Below are 22,989 nucleotides of genomic sequence, written 5' to 3'. Positions count from 1 at the left end.
GTCACTTGGACCTTCTGGCCTTGGCTCCAATCAAATGAGTGATTGTTGGGTAAGTCACTCGGGTTCGACACCCATAGCCATGTGACTAAACTGTCATTGGGGCTCTCTGGCCCTGGCTCTAATCAAGTGAGTGACTGCTGGGTAAGTCACTCGGGCTCAACACCCATAGCCATGTGACTATATAGTCACTGGGGCTCTCTGGCCCTGGCTCTAAGTAACTAGCCTTTGGCTAGACAAGTGCTTATAATTTTCATCGAACTTGAGGTCGGTCTGGCATTAATGCTCATTTGAGTCATTCAATGCAGATGTCGATTAGATCTAAACTTTTATTGGCTCTGCGTTCATGACGCTTATGTCGTTCTTGACCTTTTAGTCAATACCAGGTGACCAGTGCTTAGTACTACTGTGAACTTGACAAGTAGGTCACAGCTTCACAACTAATGCTGACACCATTGCCAATTCTGACTGGTTAGTCAGTGCCACACACAAGTAACCAATGCTACCAGGCATATATCATATGTAAAATATCCTGATGTAGGGCATTCAACATGCTTACTTAACGGTTGCTAGCATAATTATGATCATGCACAAACACAGAGACTCGTGCTCTGATCAATCTCATAATCAACATTCATGGCATGCCCTAATCACATGTTTCTCGTGCATCACGTGCATCACATTTAAACACTCGACATGCCTCAATAATAACCATGCATTTCACATATGGGGTGCAGTTTTCTAACCTTTTGTCCAAGCATAGGTTACCAATAAACAAGCCATAAGCACGATCCTGATTCCAAGCCCCCAGTGATAACCTAGTCACAACCATAATATAAAACCTCATCAAAATGAGTAAATAAATACTTCCAAGCCCAACCCAAGCCTCCGGGACGTCAAATCCCACTCAACTAAGTAGTAGGATCAATCCCAGGCCCTTAGAGTTAAGTTCCCATGACAAAAAAAAAATTCTTGGCAACTTTTCCCTTAAGTGTCACGGCCCTCCATACACCATGTCACGGCCTGCCCCCCTGACAGAGCCTCCTCCTCCTTCTTCAAGCTTGGGTTGCGGCGCCCTAGAACAGGGCCGCGGCCCAACCTCGAACTAGCCATTTATCCTCATTTTAAAACTTTTAAAACCTTCCAAAAACTTATCCAAACATCTCCAAACTCAAAAATAAAAGTTCTCAAACATCCCCATGATCCAAAACCAACAAAACCCAAGTCTCAAATCAATCAAAAACTCATCAAAACACAAAGTCCAATTCAAGCTTAAAAACTTTAAAAACCTAGAACTTAAAACTTAAATTACCTCCGATTGAGTTGTTTCCCAACTAAATCCTCCAGCTAATAAGCTGTTAATCTTTCCTAGGATTGCTATGCCTCGATCCTCGCTTGAATCCGAATCCTAGAACTCAAGTTTCCTTCGAAAATGCAATCGAGAGACGAAATGGAACTTTGAGGGAGAGAGAACGTTCTGAACGTTCTTTTTATTTCTTAACAGGTTACTTCAATCTTAAGTAGCCTCAAAAAAATCCTAACGCTCGGGGTCCCGAAAACATCCCCGGAGCCAAAATAGTCAAAAACTCCATAATTTCCCCCTGATCTTACTAACTCTCAATTTACCATCAAATATTTATCCCCATTACCCAATAACCCGGTAATGTACTAAATTATCCTTGACTCACTCTGAGTCAAGAATAAATCTCGTTGTGACTTTCCCACTAGCTTACCTCGTAGGATCGTTTCGTGCTAAGTAACCCTAGCATAACCAAATAATAATAAAGCACCACACACATATCACATATATGCCAAATATGCCCGAAATGGCCAAAATATGAAAATCACCCAATTACTCAAAAAATGGGTTCACATGCATATAATCATTTAATAACATAATAAATCAATTATGGCCCTCCAGGCCTCCTAATCAAGGTCCTAAACCTTATTAGAAAATTTGGGGCATTACATGATTTCATAAGTTATTATAAATCTAACAAATAAATTTACTAACTTATTAATTCCTCGTGACTCCACTAAAGACTCAGAATTTCACTCTTGAATTCATAGAATGCTCTATAACAAATACAGATTCACTATTAATTATCCATTGTTACAACCATAATTGTCACTCAATCCTCTATAGACGGTCTACAATGAGATGGGACTAAAATACCGTTTTACCCCTCATTGTATTTTATCCTTAAAACACTTAGTTCCTTGTAAATGATATTTCAGTAAACTAATTTAATTACTGAAATGAGATCTCTATCATTTAACACCTTGAACCAAACTAAAAGGAAACCATCATTTCACTTCTTCATCTGAAGCTATAGATGTTCATATCTATGATTAACACTCTGTAACGCCCCAACTCCAGGGACCGCTACAGTGCACATTGCAAACAGTGCTAAACTCGCTAATCGAGTCGTTTGGCCATAAACGTGTAACTAAGAGTGATTAGCGATTTAGGGATTAAAAATTTTGGTTAAGATGTAACGTTTCACTAGACCGTTTAATACATACATTGGGATCCCAAAAATATAATTTCAGAGTCTATTACAAGAGAATATTTACAACAGGCCGTTCTAAGCGGCAAAACAGGGTTTAACCCTAGTTCCTCTTTCAAACCTCGCCCAAGTATTGGTCGAGCAACTGCATATGTACACGTCATCACCTAAGCTCTCCAACTCAAGGATGGTCCAGCTTCCTTTTGCCTTTACCTGCACCACAAAGCACCCATGAGCCAAAGCCCAGCAAGAAAACTCATATGCTCATAAACAGTCATATCATGATATCAAATCATATCTGGCATGCCTAGCAATCATAGCTCTATTCAGCATGCAAATGAATTCCAACAAATGCTGGGGTATCCAGGATAAGAAATCCTGGCCTTCTGATTGGAGGACTATCAAGTCAATCCTAATCAGATGAGTGTCGCAGCACTTGAGGTTTCGATAAACCATGCTGAGTGACTGACAAGCGAGTCACTAATTCAAATGAAAGGGTGGCTATTTGGTAAGCCTCTAGCCTTCAAGTGCTTATAATGTTCATCGACCTTGAGGTCGGTTCGGCATTAATTATCTTTGAGTCATTCAATGCAGAAAGTCGATTAGATCTAATCTCTGTTGGCTTACGTGATACACGCTAAGGCCGTTCTGACTAATGAGTCAGTGCAACGTGACCAGTGCCCAGTACCACTGCCGAACCTGACTAATGAGTCATAGCTTCACAGTTGATACTAGTACCTTTGCCAAATTTGACTAAGTAGTCAGTACTACGCACAGGTAAGCAATGCTATCAATGTGTATCATATGCCAATTATCCAAAAATAGGGCATTCAGCATGCATACTAAACAGTTGCTAGCATAATTATGATCATGCACAAACTCAGAGACTCAAGCTCTGACCAATCTCATATTCATCATTCATGGCATGCCCTAATCACATGTTTCTCGTGCATCACATGCATCACACTTAATCATCCAGCATGCCTAAATAATAATCATATGCAAATGGGCAAGATTGCCAAGCATTCATTATGCTATCATGTTTACATTTAAACATCCAACATGCATTAAACATAACCATGCATGTCACACATGGGGTGTAGTTTTCTTACCTCAGGTTCGAGCAAGAATTAGTAAAAGAATGACCCTTGAGAACGATCAATCCTTTGGTCCTTTAGCGGTCACCCAGTCATAACCAAATGTGGAATCCCATCAATAAAATAAATCATAAAAAGGTTTATAATCTAAAACCACACTCCCGGGATCCATCCCGCACTCTCGGGAATCTTAACATACTCAAACGGGGCAAAGGAATCAAACCCCAATCCTTAAAAGTCATTCCAAGCCCTAAAATAGGCTTGCTGAAAAATGGACCAACGATGCAGCCCTATTAAATGGTGCTGCAGCCCTATTAAATGGCACTGCATCCCTATTAAATGGCACTGCAGCCCTATTTCCAAGTCAGAGAGCCCAGCTCTCTGCCCTGCCTAGCGCTGCTGCGCCCTGAATGGCGCTGCTGCGCCAATTACAGACCAGAAACTTTCTGGTTCTTCTTCCTTGCGATTTCTCTTGAAACCAACCCTCCAAATCAATCCCAAACATCACCCAACCATCCAATTCAACCCCAAATCATCATCTATATCACACCCACATCAAAACCCACTCAAACTTACACAAAAACTTCCATGAATTCCCACCACTAACACCTCAAATTCCCAACTGAAAAACCATAAGGAAAACAGAGTATTGCTTATATTCAAGGATGAAATCTTACCTCAAGCTGGTTTTGAGTCGTCTTCAATGGACGAACTAAGTTCCTAAGCTCCCACCTTTGATTTCCTAGCTTGGTTCTTCAATTTGAGGTCAAAAATAAGAAAAGGAAAAGAAGAGAAGGAGAGGTACGGGAGAGAAAAAGATGAGGATGATGATGCTCTGTTTTTTCTGTTTTCTACAGCCATCTAAATGATACATATCCTTTGCCAAATAACCTAAATGCCCCTAGGTCACTTAAGGTTTCTAAAGTCATCCCAAGGGTAAAAACGTCCTTTCCCGCCTATCTCGTTAATTATAATTAACACCCTCCATTTCCCGTTATTCACAATATTCTCAAATGCCATTAATTCTTATCCTGTTACCCTTTTAATTCCCGGCAACATTCTAATCATTTAAACATCCCAAGACTCACCCTGAGCCCCGAACTTAATCCCGTTATGACTAGACCGAAAGCTTGCATTTCCATGATCGTCTCATGCCGAATGGCTTGAACTAATCCACATATCATGTGGTATTATTTATAATTCACCCCCATGCATAAAAATACACAATCACGCCCTCAACGGGCCAAATTACCAAAATACCCTTATAATTAAAATATGAACCCATATGCATGCATTCACCATCATATAATAATATAATCCACATAAACATGCATATAATCATTAAATATCATAATAAATCAATTATGGCCATCCCGGCCTCCGAATCAAGGTTCTAAACCTTATTAGGAAATTTGGGGCATTACACACTCCCACTCAATTATACTACTGAGTTCCCAAGATGTAAGTATGGGCTAGTCCGTAGGGTAAGCTGGTAACGAACAAGTCAAAGAACTCAAATAATACAATCAGTTAGAATACTAACCACTCAAAATTGAGATTGAATTCACCTATGGTCAACTATATGATATGACTAGAATAGATAATAACAATATGTTTACTTATCTTATCAACTGTCAATATTGGTCCAGTCTGATTTCACAAATACATCTGATCTTATCTACTTTGTTAATGTTCTGGAAAGAACATAACACTGTAATGTGTAAGTAGATCATATCATAGATTGGCAAGTCATTGTAAATCCTGTGCACTGACTAATCTTAGGACTAACTTATTTTGAACATATAGTCTTATTTATATTCCACTGTGATTACGTCACTATAAATATGATTAGCTATATGCTCGGGATTTAATAGAAGTTATATTAAACAAATAATCATGAAAATAAAACATGTGAGCAAAGTGATTGACCAAGTCAAAAAATAATTTCTATTCTCTTATTGAGAATAAAATGAGATTACAAAGAATTTGGGTTTTAATTAGGGCATAAAACCCCAACACGTTTTATCCTTAAGGGCAATAAAACGGATGAGTTAGCTTAAGGGGGAATCTGGTCTTTTTGGGGGTTAAGAGATTAACTCAGTAAGTCCTAGGCCTAACCAAAACCCACTAGTTCATTCCTAAAACACATAGAATCCTCTCCCTCTTCTCCCACACGTTCTCACTTTCTCTCTCTAGAATCTAAGTACAGTTTGGTGAATTGAAGGAGAACACTCAGGGAGATTACGCTGGGATTTGAGGTTGGAAGTAGACAAAGTTTAGCTGGGGGATGCTATAAATTGAGGTAAGAGTTCAAGTCCTAATCTGCTAAACTCTATTGAATTATTGTTGAATTTAGAGCTTGCATGAATTCTGGGTTTTGACTGGTTTTGGGTGTTTAATGCGTGTAAGAAATTTGTTATAGGTTGGTTATGATGGTTAGGATATAAGGATAAATTTTTTGGGTTCAATTATGAGATTGGCTAAGGATTGGGGTTAAATTTTGAGGTTTAGGCTCAAGGGAAACATAGGAAAAAGGCTGGACTTTCAGGGTTTGGGGCCTTAGGTCGCGGCCCTGTTCTTCAGGCGCTGCGGCCCACGTGCTTGAAGAGGTTGGGATGCCTCTGATTTTCCAGGCGCGTTGCCCCTAGGGGGGGTGCAAGTCGCATGTAACAACCCAAATTTCCTAATAAGGCTTAGGGCCTTGATTAGGGAGCCAAGATGGAAAATTTTGGAATTATGTGATTATATGATATTTATGTGTATCATTATGTGATTAAGTGAGTTATATTATAATATGACTTGATATGCATGTTTAGGTGTATTAAATATGTATGTGGGCCCATTTCAGTTTAATTGGGTAATTTTCATAATTTAGCCCATTATGGGTATATTTGGCATATATGTGGTATGTGTGTGGTACTTCATTATTATTTGGTTATGCTTGGGTTACTCAGCACGAGACAATCCAAGGAGGCAAGCCAATGGGAAAAGTCACAACGGGATCCATACTTGACTCGGAGTGAGTCAAGGGGTATTTAACACATTACCGGGATATTAGGTAATGGGAATAAATATTTGATGATAAATTGAGAGTTAGTGAGATCAGGGAAAATTTTGGGAATTTTGACTATTTTACCCCGGGGACGTTTTTGGGACCCCGAGCATTAGGATTTGCTTGAGGTTACTTAAGCTCGAAGTAACTTGTCATAATTATAAAAAGAACGTTCATAATGTTCTCTCTCTCTCTCTCCCATTCCCTTTTCGACATTCGTTCGCATTTTTGAAGAAAACTCAAGTTTTAGAACTCGGATTCAAGCAAGGATTGAGGCATGGTGATTCTACGGAAGATTAGAAGCTTATTAGCTGGAGGATTTAGTTGGAAAATGACTCAATAGGAGGTAATCCAAGTTTTAAGTTCTAAGTTTTTAAAGTTTTTAAGCTTTGATTGGATTTTTGTTTTGATGAGTTTTTGGATGGTTTGAGACTTGGGTTTTTTTTGGTTTTGGGAAATTAGGATGTTTGGGAATTTTGATTTTTGGAATGTGGATATGTTTGGATAGGTTTTCGGAGGATTTTAAGTGGGAAAAACCGTAGAAAATGGCTGGTTTCTTGGTCAAGTCGAGACCTTGTTCTAGAAAGTCGTGACCGGGATGAACCAAGAGCCAAGGAGGCTCTACCTGGGGGGCGCACCGCGACCCAAGAAGGGCCAAGTCGTGGCCCGCACCCTGAAGCCCAGAAAAATGCTCTCTGACTTGGGGGCAAGTCGCGACTGGCTTGTGCATTTTTTCCCAAATTTGAATTTTAGCCGTGGGAACTTAATTCTAATGGCCTGGGATCGATCCTACTACCCAGTTGAGTAGGATTCGATGTCCCGGAGGCTAGATTTGGGTCTGGAAGTATTTTTTTACTCATTTTGATGAGGTTTTATATTATAATTATGACTAGGTTATCGTTAGGGGCTTGGAAACAGGATCGTGCTTGAGGGTCGTTTATTGGTAACCTATGCTTGGAAAAAAGGTAAGAAAACTGCACCCAGTATGTGATGCATGAGATACATGCGATTATGGCATGGCATGAATGTGAAATATGGAATTTGCCAGAGCTTGAGTCTCTGTAATTGTGCATGATTATAATTATGCTTGTGATTATTGGTTAAGCATGTTGAATGCCTTATATCTGGATATTTGACATATGATATATGTCTGTTTGCATTACCTCATTGAGAAAGCACTCACTTATTAGTCAAGGAACGACAATGGTGTCAGTATTTGTGAAGCTGTGACTTATCAGTCAAGATCGGCAGTAGTACTGAACACTGGTCGTATGGTATTGGCTTATGAGTCAAGAACTATATTAGCGTGTTTAACGCAAGCCAAAATGATTAGATCTAATCAAAATGATCATAAAATGCTTGACCGACCCCAAGGTTGCAGAAAACTAAAGCGCTTGTCTAGTGTAAAGGCTAGTTACGTAGAGCCAGGGCCAAAAGGCTCAGGTGACTGAAACATCACATGGCTTAGGGAGCGGATCCCCAGAGATAGACTTATTAGTTATATATTCAGAGAGTGAAATATTAGTCATCTATTCAGAGAGTGACTTATTAGTCATCTACCTAGAGAGACTTATTAGTCGCCTACCTCAGAGATAGACTTATCAGTCATCTATACACAGATAGACTTATCAGTCATCTATACAGAGACAGACTTATCAGTCATCTATTCAGAGAGTGACTTATTAGTCATATATTTAGAGAGTGACTTATTAGTCATAAATTCAGAGAGTGACTTATTAGTCATCTACCCAGAGAGACTTATTAGTCGTCTACCTCAGAGAGACTTATCAGTCATCTACCTCAGAGAGAGAGACTTATTAGTCTTCTACTCCGAGCGCAGGACTTCACAATCATTGATTTGTACCTGCTTGCATGCATGAATAGGGTATATTACTGCTAGACATGCTTGTTTTGATTTGGTGACATGTTATTATATTCTTATAGGCATGTGTTTGAGTTTTCTTGCTGAGCTTCAGCTCACGGGTGCTATGTGGTGTAGGTAAAGGCAAGAGAAAGCTAGACCATCCTTGAGTTGGACAGCTTAGGTGACGATGTGTATATATGTAGCTGCTCAACCACCACGGTCGAGGGTTTAAAGAGGAACTAGGGTTAAACCCTATTTTTCCACTTAGGTCGACTGGTTGTAAATCTTTTATTGTAATTAACCTTTAAAATATATTTTGGGATCCCATTGTATACAGTAAACGTTTTAGTAAAACATTGTATCTTTGACCAAATTTTTTCACCCTAAGCTGTTAATCACCTTTAGTTACACGATTATGGCCAAATGACTCGTTTAGTGAGTTTAGCATTGTTTAAAATGCACAGCATAATGGTCCTTGGGTAGTAGAGCGTTACATCGCGGCCCGTGTCCTCCAGCAGGGAGGGCTTGGCCTCTGTCTAAGGGGCGGGTCGTGGCCCTAAAGGACAAGTTGCGACCCTAAATGGAAAATAAAGGGATCTTATGCTTTTAGGCTCGGGGAGGCATGAGGTTTCAAACCTAAGTGTTCGGGATGAATTCTACTACCCGGTTATTAGAATTCGAGGTCCCAGAGGCTAGTATTTGTTTCCAAAAAATTTTAATTGATTACAATTTGATAAGTTATCCATCATTGCTAATGAATAGGATTACCGCTAAGGCTCGGGACTGAGGGCACGACACCAATGAATGTAACCAGTTGAAAGACGAGATTGAGTTCCTGATCAGGTAGGGACATTTAAGAAGATATGTGCGAGCCACAGGAGGGTATCAGCGATAGGCTCAAGGTGGCAACGAGCAGGCGCCTGCACACCAACGCTCGCCACCTCTATAGCCAGCTCCTGTGGCAGGCACTATACTCACCATCTGCGGAGGCCCACATCTTGCAGGAGACAGTGGGAAGGCAAGGGAACGATACGCTCGAACCCTACGCCACGACCAGGACATCGAGATGATGAGTGTGTAGGTTCGAGCACCGAAAAAGGCTCGAACAGAGGAGGAATTGATAACCTTCTCTGAAGACGATACCCAGCACATGCAATTCCCACACTCCGATCCGCTGGTCGTAGACGTACAAATTTCCAACATGATGGTGAAGAGGGTGTTGGTCGACATAGGAAGTTCGATCAACATCCTGTACAAGTCTTTACTAGAAAGAATGAAGCTGTCCATCAAGGACCTGGAGCCGTGCAACCAAACCATCTATGGTTTTTCCGGTGAAGGGCTCGCCCCAACAAGGTCGATTAGGCTTCCAGTTACAGCAGGTACTGTACCTGCTAATAGGACATTACTCACTACTTTCATAGTAGTTGATTGTCCTTCAGCATACAATGTTGTAATTGGGAGACCAATTCTGGTTGACCTACGGGCCCTCACTTCAATATGGCACCTTGCCATGAAATTCTCAACAGACGCAGGGGTAGGATGCGTATTGGGAAATCAGCGGGAAGCAAGGGAGTGCTACAATGCCTCAATCACCAAGGCAAAGATGGGTGTATCGAGAGATGTTCCCGAAAAAGAGTTGCAAGTGGCAATTGATGCTCAGGCCCACTTAGGTGATAATGTCACCAAATAGGGCATTGCCAAAAGTGAGGATAGAGACTTGGATCCTCGCTTTGGGAATTTTGAGGAAGAAATAGGACCCATTGAGGACCTTGAAGAGGTCCAACTCGATGAAGAAAATCCGACCAAGGTTGTCAAAGTCGGTAAAAATTTAGAGACAACAACAAAACAAGCACTGGTAGAGTTTTTAAGGAGGAACCAGGAAGTCTTTGCCTGGTCGCACAATGACATGGTCGGAATAGACCCTGCAGTCATCAGCGATGTCCTAAACATTGATAAGAGATTTCCATCGGTGCAACAAAAAAGAAGGCTGCTCGACAAAGATAGATCAAAGGCCATAAAAGAATAAGTTGAAAAGCTGAAGGAGAATGGGTTCATCAGGGTGACGTTTTATCCATCGTGGGTCTCTAATCCCGTGCTAGTTCCCAAGCCGAATGGCAAATGGCAAACATGTGTGGATTTCACAGACCTCAATAAATCCTTCCCTAAGGATGGTTTCCCACTCCCTAGGATCGACCAACTGGTCGATGCCACTACAAGGCATGAGATTCTCTCTTTTATGGATACATACTCCGGATATAATCAGATTAGTATGTATCCCCCTGATGAGGAACACACTAGCTTTCAGACTGATACAGGGCTTTACTGTTACAAAGTAATGCCCTTCGGTTTGAAAAATGCTGGTGCAACTTACCAGCGACTAGTCAACCACATGTTCAAAGAGCTGATCGGGACAAACATGGAGGTCTATGTCGACGATATGCTGGTAAAGTCAAAGAAGGCAGAAGGGCATATAGAGGATTTGTAAGAGTGCTTCAACGTCTTGAACAAATATCAGATGAAGCTTAATCCCCTTAAATGCTCCTTCGGAGTAGGATCATTGAAGTTCTTGGGATTTATAGTTAACTTGAGAGGAATTGAAGCCAATCCCAAGAAAATTAGAGCCCTGATCGATATGAGATTGCCAGCAAAGATTAAGGATGTTCAAAGTTTAACCAGAAGAATTGTCGCTCTTAGTAGATTTATTTCAAAATCAACAGACAAGTAGGTCCCTTCTTTTAATCTACTTAGAGGCAACAAGAAATTTGAAAGGACGGAGGAGTGTGAGCAGGCTTTTCAAGCATTGAAGACTCACATGGCACAACCACCCATCCTGTCAAAGCCAGTCGATAAGGAAACATTGTTCATCTACCTGGCAATCACGGAATATGCTACTAGTGCCATTTTAGTAAGGGAGGAAGAAGGCGTGCAGAAGGCTGTTTACTATGTAAGAAAAAGGCTAACTGGAGCCGAACAGTGGTACCCGCCCATCGAGAAGCTAGCCTATTGCTTAATTTTGGCCTCAAGGAAACTGCGACCTTACTTTCAAGTAAACCCAATCACTGTTTTGACCGACCAGCCTCTACGGCAAGTTCTGCAAAAACCAGAGGCTGCGGGTAGATTGTTAAAATGGGCAGTCGAACTTGGCCAGTTCGATATCTCTTACTTGCCATGAGCAGCAATAAAAGGGCAAGCCCTGGATGACTTCATTTCAGAGTTCACCAAACTTACAGATGGCGAGCAAAATGAAGTGTCGGAAAAGCCTGAGTCGCAAAACCAACCTCCCTCATGGAAGTTATTTACAGACGCTCTTCCAATGAGCATCATGCAGGGGCAGGGGTGATCCTGATTGCGCCTGAAGGGCATCACTTTCACTGTGCGATCAGGTTTGACTTCACTGCTTCCAATAATGAGGCTGAGTATGAAGCATTGCTCATTGGGTTATGATTAGCCAGGGATATGAATATAAAGGTGCTCGACATCTACAGTGATTCGCAGCTGGTGGTGAATCAAGTCATGGGAGAGTACCATGCACGAGGTTTAAAGATGGTTGCCTATTTAAACAAAACAAAAGATCTATTGGCTCAGTTTGACAAATACACCCTCCAGCAAGTACCTCGCGGCCAGAATTCCAATGCTGATGCTTTGGCCAAAATAGCAAGTGCGAAGGATGTTGATACTATGAATATAGTACTAGTAGAACGGCTATCTGTGCCAAGTATCCAAGTAAAAGAGACCACTTTGGTGATCTAGATGGCGGATACGTGGATGGCACCATAAGTAGAGTATCTGACGCAAGGCATGTTGCCAACGGATAGAAACAGAGCTAGGGTCCTTCAGCGACAGGCTGCTAGGTATGTCCTGGTATATGGAGTCTTGTACCGGAGGGGATACTCAATGCCACTCCTTAGATGTGTTTCAAAAGAGAAAGCCAAAGAATTGATGAAAGAGGTACACGAAGGCTTTTGTGGGGACCACGCTGGGGGGCAAAGCTTGTCAAGAAAGATCCTAAGGCAAGGATACTTCTGGCCCACGATGAATGAAGACTCGATGGAGTTTGTACGGAGGTGCGACAAATGCCTGAGGTTCTCCAAAATCCCACGAGCAGCCCCTAATGAGCTTAAACAAATCCAAAGTCTGTGGCTATTTGCAGTTTGGGGTATAGATCTAATCGGATCTTTGCCCACAGGAAAAGGCGGCGTCAAGTATGCTATGGTTGCTGTCGATTACTTCACTACATGGGCCGAGGCCGAGCCGCTTGCAACTATAACGACCAAGAAGGTGCTGGATTTCGTGATCAAAAACATCGTTTGTCTCTATGAATGGCCAAGGAAAATCGCCTCGGATAACGGCACCTAGTTTGATAGTGATTTATTGACGGACTTTTGCGAACGACATGGTATTATCAAGAGCTTTTCTTCAGTCGCTCATCCCCAAGAAAATGGACAAGTCGAAGCAGTCAACAAAATGCTAAAGGATACTCTGAAGAAAAGACTGGAGGAAGCTAAGGGGGCATGGCCAGAGAAATTTCCTGAAGTCCTTTGGTCGTATAGAACTTCCCACCGAACAGCAACAGGCCATATTCCATTCTCTTTAGCTTATGTGTATGAGGCTATGTTGCCTGTTGAGTTAGATCCGCCTTCGCATCGCAGAATAACGTACGATCAAGGTTCAAACAGCCAGCTATTGATGGAATCCCTGGACTCGATCGATGAAAAACGTGAACAAGCCCAACTCCGAGTAGCTGCGTACCAGAAAAAAGTATCCCGGTATTTCAACTCTAAAGTACGCGAGAGAAAATTCAACGTTGGAGATTTAGTACTTCGAAGAGTTTTCCTGAACACCCACGACCAAGCTGCTGGAGTACTCAGACCTAATTGGGAAGGGCCTTACCAATCCCAGGTACCTACAAACTTGCTCGCTTAAAAAGAGATCTCATTCCTCGCTATTGGAATGGAGAACACCTGCGCAAGTACTATCAATGAACAATTCTTCTTAAAGGATTGGCTTGTATTAATTTTACTTTTTACAAGTTATGAAAAAGGGTTGGTCATTTTATGTGACTAATCGCTCATAAGTGTAAGATCTTATTGATCACTCGTACAGACACATTTTGTCCATTTATTACGAGAAATATAAGGGACTGTGCGCAGCCAGTCATTCTTGCCATTTATTGTATTTTATACAAGTATTTGCTCATTACGTGTGTTGTTTTATTGTATTATAATTTTAATTGTTTTGCTCCGAGCAGTAATGTTCGAACAAGTTTTGGTCAAGGCAAGTGACCAAGGACCTAGAGCTCCTCGATCACTTGGGGGGCATATAAGGTATCTAGTAAGCAAAGCATATTGAGAGGTATGTAAACACATGAGAATAAAGGAAAGCATGCTAGGGTACTTAGAGTATTTTTCAAAATTTTGTATTTTGTTAGATCAAGTCAAAGTACTATGCTAAGTTCGGTCATGCGAACATATGTTATAATAAAAGGAAAATATTATAATATCAAAAGGAAACTCTTTACACCGTGAGCAGTCTGCTCGGATGTAATTTTTTGTTAAAAGAAAAAAGTTGCTGCCCGTGCAGCAATAAAAATTATATTGTCTTTACATCACGACCCATAGGCCGTGTACTTGAAAGATTAAAGAGTAAAAGAAAAAAAAAAGCTGACTACGAGGCTAGAGGATCTTGAGGGGTGTCGTGGTCGACGACAGTTGTAGCATCATTTTTCGTCCCTTCTACGCCAGTGGCCAAGGAGATTTCGGGCGAGGCAAGCACCCTTGCTCTCTCTTCTTCCGCCAATCGAGCAACACAGCGGGCTATCTCAGCATGCCTTGTGCGCTCGGGAAGATAGCTAAAATTAGCCTCTTGGTTGTGTTTCCAGTAGTCATAGAAACACTTAACCGTGGCGTTCTTATACCTTCCCAAATTGCTGGCGTTAGCTTTTTCAAGCTTCTCGATCCGGCCCTCCAATGTTGTAGTCTCCTGTCTGCTTGCAATCAAGTCATCCTCGAGCTTTTTAGCCTCATGGTAGTTGATGCGGTTAGACTCCTTGAACTGGTCCCTTTGCTCGATGGCCTTGTCCAGCGCAGTCTGCTTCTCCCGTAACTCCTCAGCCAGCTTGTTCTTCTCCTCGAGCAGCACTGCATTTGTCTTCTAAGCCGCCTCAAGCTGTTCAGCATATTTTGCTTCAGCAGTTTTGAGTTCCTCAGCGTGCCGTTGCTCGGAGGTCCTGGATTGTTCGATGATAACACCCAAGCGGAACCGCCCGATAGTAACAGTCAGCATTGCCTGCGATCAGAGCGAAAGTTAAACTGACTGTAATGTATAAAAGGTCTATCTCCACAGAAAAAAAAAAAGAATTACACTAGCAAGCTCGTTTAGCGCGCGGGTTAAGATTTGGTCGACGTCCATTGTCTCTGTCCCTGCCATCGCCTCTCGGCAATGTTCGTGCTTCAAAATTTTGGCCATCCTGTCTTTGGCTGATCTCAAGGTAGGACTCGATATGTCGCCCCTGTAGAAGCAGGAGCAGCCTACTGAGTTTGGTTGGTTGGAGCCGGTGGAGAAGGTGTCGACCCGACCGGAGCAGGAGGAGTTTGCTGCTCGAGAGGAGAAGGAGGTGGTGTTGCATTTGTCGACAGTCCGTCTGTCGAAGGGTCTGCAGTATGAGATTTCTTAGCCAGAGGCGCTTTACTGCTTTCCCCCTGATGCCGCTTGCTCGATTTCTTCTTGCTCGCAGGAGCTTCAGGAGCCTCGGGAGCACAGTACATGTTGAACACATTCTCAGAGTCCATGTGTGTAAGAAAAGCAAATACACGAAAAGTGAGATAGTACAAACAATTGAGTATGTTATGTCAGGAAAAGAAACAAAGAAAATTGTAAGTAAAATACCTGAGCTATCATTACTGGTCGCTACATTATATACTCTACTATTGTTACACTTACTCTCTGGCATGAAGAAGTCTAAATTTAAAGCAGGAGGATATTTAAAATTGCCATCCCCGTTGAAGAGGTGACAGGGAATAGGCAGGCTGTCTAAGAGCGAAAAATCAGTACCATTCTCGTCTGACGACTCAAGAATAGGCTCTATGGCCTTCTTCTTTCCCTTCCCTGGAGGGGCCGGTGCGACAGCAGGTCGGGGGGCACTAGTTGGCTCATTGATGGTCACCCTAGTTGCCCTCCTCCTCGGAGGTTGTGACACATCTAGCGATTGTTCGAGGATTTTAGTGCCGGTAGCACTCCCCGTAGTAGATTCCCTCACATCCTGGTGAGGAGCCAAAAGGCCGACCAGTCTCAAATTGGCCTATGTGACTAGCTGTTTGACACTTTTTTCAATGTCGGTCATGCTGGCCAGAAGGGCTGATCGAATCACCATATCCGAAGTAAGCTCTGGTCGCAACCATGGGCCTGAAACGCACTAAATTTCTAAGGGAAATGCAGCAAAAAATTGAGGAAAGATAAACGACCAGTGGTACAAAGACTTTACCTCCTTGTGTGAAGGCCAAGTTGTTCACGACCATGTTAATTGTCAGGAAGTACTTCAGATGGTACCTCCCCACATTCGACATAAAAAGTGGTGTCAGTCAGGAAAGTGCGGCCTGTTTCCTGGTGACAGAAGTGGAAAAACCTCGTGTTTTCCTGGTTGGGGTTGGATTTAAGGTCAAACAGGTAGTTGACCTCATGTGGCATGGGGACAGGCCATGTTTTATGGCTATAGAGGATATAGAGTGCAGAGAGCATTCTATATCCGTTGGGAGTTATTTGAAAAGGGGCGACCCCGAAGTAATTGGCCACCCCCTGGAAAAAAGGATGAAGAGGCAGGATCACTCCTGCCTCGATGTGGTACCTCGACCAGGCGCTGAAAGCGCCTCCAGGAATGTTCGCCCGTTGGTCTTGAGTGGGTTGGACTAGAGTCACCCCAGGAAGTCCATATTTTTTAATATAATTAGCGATCATCCTAATCGTTACTCGGCTAGGAGGGGCGACGTACCATTCAACATCTGGTTGAACGGCGTTTCGAAGCTGAGCACGAGTTTGAATGTTGGGGTCAGGGATATTTCTTTCCTAACCACTGGTCGAGGGAATTCCAGCCTGAGGAGTAGGCTGGTTTGAAGGGCTGGAAGGTTTCTTTTTCTGGGCAGTGGATTTTACTCTACCCATGGCTGGAAGGTTTGACTGAGGTCTATTGGGTGGGGTTAGAGAAAAAGGAATTTCTGGTATCAACAGCGATGGTTGCTCCTCATCTTCAAGTAATTGGGCAAGCAAGTCATCGTCGATAGGCCTTTCACCTCCCCACGGATCTTGCATGAAAAACTGCGAACAGAGAAAGGGGGAGGTGAGAATGTAAAGCCTAAAAATCTGTGTTGAGAGTTAGAATAACGTTGCTCGCATATAGAAGTTAAGCTTTTATACGGCCAGCAGCATTCTAGAAAAAATACTAAGTTTTATACGAGCAATTTGAAAAATAGATTGAAAAGCGTAAGTAAAAAGTTTTTCAAGAAAAAAGCTTTTTCAACTCCGAAGGGGCGGGAAAAACCCAATTTTTCAACTAGCCTAAAAATCAAATTTTTACTTCGATTTTACGCCCTAAATCTACAATCTCGACTACCAAACTGGCTCCTAACTCCTATGAAACGTTACTTCACTACCCTGTCAAGCATTTATTGATATACACACAATTCCCATAACAGTTCAGCCAAGAACATGCAAAGGTTCATGCAAAGGTTCAGAGATAAGAATAAGTATGAAATAGTTTTGCATGGCAACTCAAACGTCTAAGGAGTTTGTGAAACTTACTTAGATGAAAAATGAAGTCTGAAAACAAAAGCTTTCAAACATCCGGATGTGAGTTCCTGGTAATTTCTGGGCTCTGGAGACGGAAGTTCTTCGCAGTTCTTGGAGAAAAAATGGCAAGTGAAAAGTAAAAATAAAAATGAGGATTTGAGATATTGTATATAGTAACTACGACACGATAAAAGAGGTGATCATGAATTACTTTTTCTGAGCATGGGGAAGTGTGATAGTCGTCAGACAAGTTTTTGGGAAACCTAAAAGGCTTGATTAGACATGATTGATTGCTTTTTCTGAGAGGGCATGGGCAATTCTGACTGGTGTTTTCTTCTTTTCCATTGAATTAAATTCTTAATTGTCGTTTTATCTTTCGTCGTACATTTGACTCCGTGTCGTTGGCCAAATCAAGGGTCAACAGTACATATTTGGTAACCTGAACCCCATTTCATTGATAAAATTTTCTCAATATGACCAAACTATTATTTGTTATTAAGAAATTAAATTTAAATTTAAAAATCTTATAATTGATGATAGTTTGGACATATTGACCAAATTTCATCGATCAAATTTGGGTCAAAGATACTAAATATGTATGATTTCAAATTATAGAATATCAGACAAGCATTATTGAAAATATATGGTACCAAGTATGTATTTCAATAAAACTCTGGGTAACAAATAAGTTTTACGGCCTAAATATCCGCGTATATTGGCGAGCTAAAAAAGGGCCTAATTCGATTTGCCACATGTAAATCGTCCACCCAGAGTTGTTTGTTACGGGCCTCCATCTGTCCAGCCCGGGCTAATTAAAGAGTTAACTGCTACTCGGAGGCATCGTGTCAGCAGTATGAGTGTCACGAGCTGGCGCCACATTAAGCTCGTGATGCAGCAGAGATCTGACACCCGAATCCTTGTAAAGTCAACCACGCAATATAAACGTTCATATATCAGACATCACATGTCTATTCAATTCCTGAATTCTCAGACACGCAGTATAAATGTGCGTGTTCAGACATCCCACGCCTGATTTGGGCCATGCGGCCCATTATCCCTCCTTACCTATTGATTAGACCACACTACACTGCAAAGTTTAGGAATTAATCATCAGTGTCACAGAGATGACGTGAAGGGTAAAGAGATCACGGGATGACCCCATTGCCAACCCAGATATCTTCTTCCTATAAATACCAAGACCCTGGGTAGTGTAAGGGGTCGGCATATTTTTGTAAAGAAACATTCTGTAAGAAATAGTCAAGAGATATCAATAATATCGACTGGTGGACTACAAGGATTTTAACCTTCGAACCACCTAAAAAGAAGGAATGACCATCTTCCAATGCTATTAGTTTCTCAAATCTAGAATACAATTATTTTCATATTACGGTTCACCAATTTGCACTAATCCATCCTATTTATTTGTATAATTACCTGTTGGCGAAGAACCGCGTCAACAGTTTGGTGCTTTCATTGAGATGATTTAGATTGGTGCTATCACAAAAACCTGATCATGGTGGTTACTCGTTCGAGGCATGGTAACGAGGCGAGTCAACATGATGGGAAGGAGGCCCACCATGCCGCCATATTTGACGAACCAAACCCCGAGGTCCAACAGCGGTCGGGAAAGCAGCCGATGGGCTAGGACGACACCGGGAGTTCGGTGCCCCGACCGCCAAATCTGAACCCAGGTTTCCTGACGGCGATAGAGATGAAGAACATACAGTTGAGGGGTCAGCTATCCAGAGTAAGTAAGCAAATCGAAGAAGTCTTGGCCCGGCTACCCTCTCTTACAACTGACGTTAACGTCGGAAAGAGGCAAAGTGGAACTCGCAAGTCCCGCGAGGATAATCGGCCCAGACCTAGTCGATCGATCAGAACCTCAACCCCAAGTTCTACACCTCTATCACACCATAACCAGGAAACTATGTTTGAAGGGTTTCCCTAGACCAATCAACAATTCAGCCGATCAGTCCGAACCTCGTCTCCTAGCTCGATTCCTCCGTCGAACTCGCCTAGAAGGGCTCATGGCAGCTCGCGAAGGAGATCCGGGGAAGGCTCGCACAGACAACCTGCTCCAGCCAGCCCTCCCGTGCCTCGGTCAGACCGCCTGGCGTAGGATGCTGGAGATGGTAGAGTAGAGCGGCCGCGAGCTAGTTTGATCTGCTCGGATGGGACTAGGATCGCTTCACCAGTTAAGCATCCCCCATCGCCGATAAGATACCCATCTCCTCCCCGTCCAGTTCGAGACATTCCGACACACGGGAGTAGCAGAAGAAATCCTCCTCCCCCCGATCCTTCCCATTGCAACCGAGCACGCAGGGAGGTCCCGGATCCTCACCCCCAGCAGTGGGCTCCAAGATTTTCCAACGAGAGCTACTGGATCGGGAGCCACCGAAGAGGCAGATCCAGTGGAGACCTGCGTAATTGCTTGAGTTCGGCGCAAAGCCCTCGGGCCACCTCAAGGGCCGACCTTCGAGATCGCCTCAACTCGCGGAGGGGGGGTCCGGCCAGAAATGGAAGTCATGCTCGCCGAGGGGATGGTCTTTCCGAAGTACGTGACAGTGGGAATGTCCCACCTAACCAAGCTCAAGCTTCGAGGGACAATAACCCACCTAACGCATACAATAGAACTGGAGCTGTTGAACAGCCCCAGAACAACCAAGGGATTAAGGACCAGACCCTAGAACGTTTAGCTCAGATGGAGGAGCTAATGAAGAAGCTCTTGTCAGAAAAGGAGAAGGACGAGTATGACTCGGGGGACGAACTTGAGCTTTTTACCTCCAACATAGCAGCCACAATGTACCCGCTGGGTTTTCGGATGCCCCACTTGTCTAAATTCGATGGAGACGGGGACCCGTCGGATCATTTGGGTATGTTCAATACCCTGATGATGGCCCATAATATCGACCCCGAGCTAAGGTGTTTGATATTCCCTTCCACCCTGATCGAGCCAGCTAGGTAGTGGTTCAAGCAGTGTAAAAAGCATTCCATCAGCTCGTGGAAGAATTTTTCTGCTGACTTCAAGAGGGCGTTCCGAGCTTCTCAAGCTGCCCGCGTCAAAGCTAACACCCTGGCGAACGTGAAGCAACAAGCCGAGGAACCTTTGAAAGCTTACTTGAGTAGGTTCGCAAACATCGCGGCTCGAGCCAGGGACGCGGACGATAGTTCCAAGCTTATGGCCTTGAGGACGGGAATCCTCGTTGGAGGCGGGCTATGGAAAGAGATACAGAGAAGAGGTGTCAGCACCGTGGATGAATTCCTGAACAAGGCCCAGGAATGGATAAACCTGGAAGAGGCGTGAGCATCGATCGCAGGAACCAGCCAAACCCTTGATCAACCCGTTGGAGTGGAAACAGATGTCGTAAAAATGACTCAAACCGTTACCCAGCATAACCAAAGGGGTGGAGGCAAGAGAAAAGGAAGCGGCGAGGGCAGCCAGCACGGTCCGTAGAAGAACAAGCCCATTGAAAAGTTTAAGCCAGTCTACGCGGCTTATACCGAGCTCACAAACACTAGGGAGCACATTTTCCTAGCAAATTCTGCCCGCCTCCCCTGGAAAAAGCTGGAGCCTTTGAAACACCAGAAGGCTAAAAGGGACCCTTCCAAGTTCTATCGATTCCACAACGACATTGGCCACAATACTGACGATTGTAGGCATTTGAAGGATGAGATAGAGACACTCATCAGAGCCAAACCTTTGGCTCAGTATGAGCGGAACTGGGTTCCTACTAGTCAGCCAGCCCCAGAAGCTCCAGTAATCAGCCCAGGCCCCGGATAAGTCAGGATACCCCTCCTCCTGTAATAGGAGTAGAGATATCCACAATCTCCGGAGGCCCCCATTTGGCCGACATGAGCAGAGGTGCCCAAAAGAGATATGTCAATGAGTTGAAGGCTCATAACGGAGTGGAATTCGTCTTGGAGCAGCACCTACCCAAACAGCAACGATTGGAGAGGTAACCAATCATTTTTACCGAGGAGGACGCTGGTCACGTCCAGTTCCCCCATAATGATCCTCTAGTCATAACCGCCCAACTTGCCAACCGGAGAGTTAGGAGGATACTAGTCGATAATGGGAGTTCGGTAAACCTGCTATTCCGGTCTACGCTGGAGAAAATGGGATTGTCTGTCACCGAGCTGAAGGCCACCTCCATGATGCTGTATGGATTTTCCGGAGAAGGGTCAGCAGTGATAGGAACAATCGAGCTAGTAATAACCTTGGGAGAGGGGCCTCGAACTATCTCTAAGCTCCTCGAGTTCGTGGTTATTGATTGTCCCACCGCATACAACGCTATTCTGGGCCGACCTATGTTTATGGTATTTGAGGCCATAACTTCTATCCACCATCTCGCAGTCAAATTCCCCTCCTCTACGGGGATATGTACGGTCCGAGGTGATCAACTCACTGCCAGGGAATTCTATAGCATTTCAATGAAGGGAAAATCACGACCCGGGCAGCAGACGATGACCATTCAAAACGGACATGAGGAATCTCAGGAAGTAGGACCTATTCCTGAGATAGAAAAACCTCAGGAAGCCAATGGGGAAGGTATCACCTTGAATGATGATATCGACCCTAGGATAGGCGAAGATAGATCCGAGCTCCAGGCCATTGAAGAACTCGAAGAGGTGAATATCGATCCAAAAGACCCCTCGAAGGTGGTGAAGCCCGAGAAAAACCTGTGTAATGAGAGGAAGGCGAAGTTGCTGAGATTTCTACAAGAGAATCTAGATGTGTTCGCCTGGTCTCATGAAGACATGATAGGGATTAGCCCCAGCATCATCATGCACACCCTCAACCTGGACAAAAATGTGCCAGCGAAGTCCCAGAAACAAAGGCTCCTGGGCACGACCCGAGCTGAGGCCCTAGAAGGGGAAGTAGCTCGACTTTTAAAGTGAGACTTTATTCGCGAGGCAAAATACCCGATCTGGGTCGCCAATCCTATTTTGGTCCCGAAGCCCAACAGGAAGTGGCGGACCTGCATCGAATTTTCTGATCTAGATAAAGTCGGCCCCAAAGATTGCTTCCCCTTGCCGAGAATTGATCAATTGGTAGATGCTATTGCGGGGCACGAGCTCATGTCCTTTATGGATGCATACTCGGGCTATAACTAGATCGCCATGAATCCTGCGGACCAGTAACACACTAGCTTCATGACCCCAACTAACGTTTATTGTTACAAGGTCATGCCCTTCGGGCTGAAGAATGCAGGAGCTACATATTAGAGATTGGTCAACAGGATGTTTGCTAATCAGATCGGGAAAAACATGGAAGTGTATGTTGACGACATGTTGGTCAAGTCGAAAACTGCTGATAACCATGTCCCCGGTCTGAAGGAATGTTTTAAGATTTTAAGACAGTACAGTATGAGGCTGAATCCCCAAAAGTGTACCTTCGGGGTTGCGTCAGGAAAATTTATGGGTTTCGTAGTCAACACCAGAGGAATAGAGGTGAACCCCGATAAAATCAGGTCACTACTCGAAATGCCATCACCCCGGTCGCAAAAAGACGTCCAAAGTCTAACAGGAAGGGTGGCAGCCCTTAATCGGTTCATTTCCAAATCAACCGACAAGTGTTTGCCATTCTATAACCTACTCCGGGGAAATAAAAAATTCAAGTGGACCAAGGAGTGTAAGCGGGCCTTCCTCGACCTAAAATCACATTTAGCTAAGCATATTGGCGAGCTAGAA

Source organism: Humulus lupulus, chromosome X (genome assembly GCF_963169125.1).
Source record: "Humulus lupulus chromosome X, drHumLupu1.1, whole genome shotgun sequence".
Classification (NCBI taxonomy): Eukaryota; Viridiplantae; Streptophyta; class Magnoliopsida; order Rosales; family Cannabaceae; genus Humulus; species Humulus lupulus.
This window is presented reverse-complemented; position numbering follows the sequence as displayed.